The 4,582-nt window shown below is 36.4% G+C and overlaps 1 pseudogene; it reads left to right on the forward strand.

Annotated features, from left to right (window-relative positions):
- The first annotated feature begins 205 nt into the window (after positions 1-205).
- Positions 206-618, forward strand: LOC125356879 (annotated as a pseudogene).
- Positions 619-4,582: the final 3,964 nt, after the last annotated feature.

Here is a 4,582-nt window from a genome sequence, read left to right on the forward strand (position 1 = left end):
CAGACCAATAAGAGAAAGTAACACTTAAGAGACATTGGCAATAGAGAATTGTGAGAAATGATGATTCACCTCAACTAGAAATCTGAATGGAATATAAAGGAATCAATTTCGTGGAACAATTCTTAGAAATATTTTTATGTTTATTGTTTCTTACAAGAATGAAAACTTTGGCGAGTTAGGGAAAGCTCAGGCCCGGGCAGTGGCAATGGTGGAAAAGCCCAAAAACCTAAATTCTGTCATCACTAGGATGTTCAAGGAGGTGGTCCCCGAGGGAGTCAACATCTCCCAGGAGGCCCATTGTACCATCTCCTGCACTGTCAGCATTTTGGTACTGTAGGACACATCCTGTGCCAAAATATTCACCATAAAAGGAAAGTGCAAGACACATAGTATGGACTCTCCACCATGAAAGAGATGGAATTCCAGGGGTCCAGTAAACCCTTGAAATAAACTCCAGAAAGCATATTGGCAGGAGCAGAAAGACAAGAGGGAAGCTTCAGAACAAAAAAAGTACACAGACAAATAAACAGATTCAAAGACCAGCATGAGGACAATGATGAAGGTGAAGAAAGACTGGAAGAAGATGAGCAAAGTGAAGAGGAGGAACTGGACAACTGAATAGAGTAGGGTGGTCAGTATGGCATTGTACAAGATACCGCTTTGAAATGTCTTGTGTTTATATGAAGCTCTTCCCTGTTAGGTCAATTGCCTTAGGCAAAAGTGCCTGATATCAAACTAACAACTGAGTAGAATGATCAAACACAGCTCTCCCAGACTAGGAGCACCTGAATAGCAGAATCTTGCTTTGCTTGGTCGATCTGAAAGTTAAGACTTTGTATTAAGGATGATTCTGAATGCTAATTAAGTTGACCATTTATATGTTTTGTTTACATAGGTGTATGTTTAGGTAGTGTTTTCATCCTCCATCCCACTGTCCCTTCATGAAAGTAATAATTTCTATGCTGCTGTGTTCTAAATCACCAAGGCAGTGAAAGCTCAAGTAAAATTGAGGCTTTGCTCGTGGTCCTCCTAGGCTTGATAGTACAGTATCTGGTAAGTAGCTTATTAAGAATGGTCAGGTGGCTGGGGCTATAGCTCAGTGATAGAGCACTTGCCTAGCATGTGCTGCAATGGATGGCCCATGCTTATACTCCTAACACTAAGAAAAGAATGGTTTGAATGTTTCAATTTTAGGAAATTCCTGAAAAGCTAGGAGAATAATGAAATCAGTTCTATCATTTCTTTGACACAGTATTTTGTTGTTATTGTTGCTTTTCTCTAGACCCACATTGATTGAAGTTCTTCTTTATGACCCCTACATCTGACTTGCCAGGATGGCTGCAGTCTTGGTAATATGCCCTTAAATTAGCAGTGCAGATTGAAGTTGGTCAAACAAAGGTGCCACTGAGGACTTATAAAATACATGACTTCCTGTTGCATGTTAACTCTCTGCTTACCACTTTACAGCTTTAGGATTATCACCTCCTGGAAGGTGTAAAATCTCAGGCTTTCTCCTCTTTCTCATCTCCTAGACTGGGTGTGGATTTGCATTCTCTTGATGTGTGACAAGCTCTAGAATTTATATTACTAGACACAACTTTCTCCCTCTGTGCTCCTTCTCATTTGCTTTTACCTCTCTGCTTTCTATTTGCATTATCTTTTACTCATTTTGTTCTCCAATCAAGGAGCTTTGAAAATCTGCTTTTATTCCAAGATTCAAATTCTGATTCCTTAGTGACATGTCTTAAAAATGGTTTTATGAAACTTTTCAACATTATAGGACAACAGCACTCAGTAATCTCACCCCTGCCCACACACAATTTTCTCTGTTAACTGCTTCTGAAAGTATCTGTGTTGGCATTTCTTAGACTTGGCTTCCTTTCAGTACACCGACCAGGTCTGTATCTTACTTGAATGCTTTAGTTTGGGAGGAAGTGTAATATAGTCAGAAACTTGTTAAGTGAATACAGGGAAAACTTTGTTTATAAGTGACTACAGACTTTGGAGAAGATTGTCATGCTTTCTTATAAGTAATGAACATCCTGTTTAAAAAAATGAATAATTTTAGGGAGTAAAAGAACAGCAAACTATAATTAGTCATATGCTATAAATGCTCACAAATGAATGACTAAATGAATGAGATTATTTTTCCACTTAGTCTTAGTCCTTTCCTCTCCTATTTAAGGAGCCCATAAATATCGTCAGAATCTGGTCTATGCATGAAAAGTACATTAAGTTTCTTTATGAAAATATTATGCCCCTTTCTGATTTTCTGTGTAGTCTCTATTAGTCCAATTTACAAGTGAGTGCTATTTTTGCTGTTAAAGTTAGTTTATATGCCTCTGGTCAAAAATGTAAATGATGAAGCTGGGAGTGTGGCTTAGTGGTAGAGTGCTTGCCTAGGGTGAATGAAGCTCAGGGTTCGATTCCTCAGCACCACATAAACAGAAAAAGTCGGAAATGGTGCTATGGCTCAAGAAGTAGAGTGCTAGCCTTGAGCAAACAGAAGCCAGGTACAGTGCTCAGGCCCTGAGTTCAAGCTCCAGGACTGGTGAAAGAGAATAAAAATAAATGAATTCTGAGATCAGCATGAATTTATTCTGTAAAATGAGCTCTCTCTCTCTCTCTCTCTCTCTCTCTCTCTCTCTCTGTCTCTGTGTGTGTGTGTGTGTGTGTGTATGTGTGTGTGTGTGTGTTAGGCACAAATCCTTTAGTGATATTGGACAGTAAGGTTTTTCTCATTATCATGGCACATTGTGCCTGTATCTGAGTTCCACTCATCAACACTGGCATTGTACATTTGCCAGAAGCTATGTTTGTTTTGAATGTTGCTTCCTTTAAATGTTGTCTTCTAGATCCCAATATTAGTGTTTTACTTTTTAATCTCTGAATTCTGTGAGGAATTTCTCAGTGAGGACATATGAAGGGTGAGGTTTAGTAACATGCCTTTTACCCAATTCTGCCTTCAATAAAAACCTGTGGAAATTCAATTGTAGCCTCCGCATGGGTACACTGTACCCTAATACTTCTGTAGAATAATAAGTTGAGATTTAGCCCTTATGTAACCTTTTGGATCTTCCTGAGCTTTTATTTGTGCTTCCCCAATATTTTGGCTTCAGTTTCAAGGTTACTGTTATACCACACACAAACAAAAAGCACATAGAGACCAAAGGAGTAAGCTTTTGTGTCATCATTGCTTCCCTTTTCAGTTGGAAATAATACTACTTTTAGGAAGGCACATCAATAATGTTCTCAGAAATATTCAAAAGTTTACTATTTTTAATAGGTCAGTTTGTGCACCTGTTTTCATGCACAACTACCTTTCTTCTGCTACAAATTTCTGATTGGAAGGAGAGAAATATGCATATAGGGAAAGAGGAAGCAATATCAACCCACCAAAGGGGGAAGAGAGGAAAGAAAAGAAAAAAGACTGCAACCGCAATTGAAACATGAATTTTTGTCATATGAAATAACACCTGTGCTCGACATTTTTGGAAAAAAATATTCAGGGGATACAGCTTCATATCATTCCTCCTTTCATGGGCCTTTCCTTTGTCTTTAGAAAAATAAACTATTTTCCATTTGGAAATGAGTGACTCAGAATGAAAGCTGAAACAAAATATCAGGGCCTTCTAACTTTTGAGTAAGAACATTGATAGTGGTTTTAGTCTAGAGCTCAATGTAACAATACCGTTTATACCGATAATGTTTCCAAATCTCTTCTGAAAAGACTTTACCTACTTAAGTATGAATGGAAACACTTAAATTTTAGCATAGAGGGTACCATACATATATCAATCTGTTTACATTTATTTAGTCTCTCTGAAAGGAAAACAAGATAAATAATTATGAAACTAAGAGAAGTAAAGCAGGTAGAATGAAAAAGAAAAATACTGGTTTGTTGTAAATGTTCATAGGAGAGTTCCTCTAAATTCTGAATTCCTGTAAATTTTCAGTGGAGATATATAGACAACCCTTTAAAACCATCAGAAAAGTAAAGAAATTAATTTGACAGAAATCTCTTTGATACGGGGGGAAATAAAGGAATATAGCATATAAAGCTATTGTATTTGAGGATCCACCTTTGATTCATAAAGTCAATTTCTTAGCTTTACTTGAGCTTTATTTCAGCTTTTTAATTTCATCTTTATCTCAGCTTTCTAACTTAAGATTAGAGTATTACTAATATTTAGAGAACAGGAACAATGTACAATTAAAGAATAAACCAAATATTTTATTAGACTTAATCTTGATATCTGCCTATATTACAGTTAAGTTTGATGTAATTCAATGTTCCTTCTGAATTAAATGTGATTAAAATCACCATTTTATTTTACTCCATTTTTGTCTTACTTTGAATTACAATTATTATACAAAATACAACATTCTTAAATTTACTTTCTTATTTTCATTTAACTTTTGCTGGTGGGAAATTCTCCTTCTTCCTCTTTTGCTCTTCTGGCCATAATCTACCTTCAAGTTTTAAGTCCTAACATTGTCCTTAAAGTCCAAACAAGATTTTTTCCTGTCCTTGTCCCCTGACTTTTGGCCAGATCTGCATATTCTTTTATTTACTTCTAAG

This window comes from Perognathus longimembris, chromosome 8 (assembly GCF_023159225.1).
Source record: "Perognathus longimembris pacificus isolate PPM17 chromosome 8, ASM2315922v1, whole genome shotgun sequence".
NCBI lineage: Eukaryota > Metazoa > Chordata > Mammalia > Rodentia > Heteromyidae > Perognathus > Perognathus longimembris.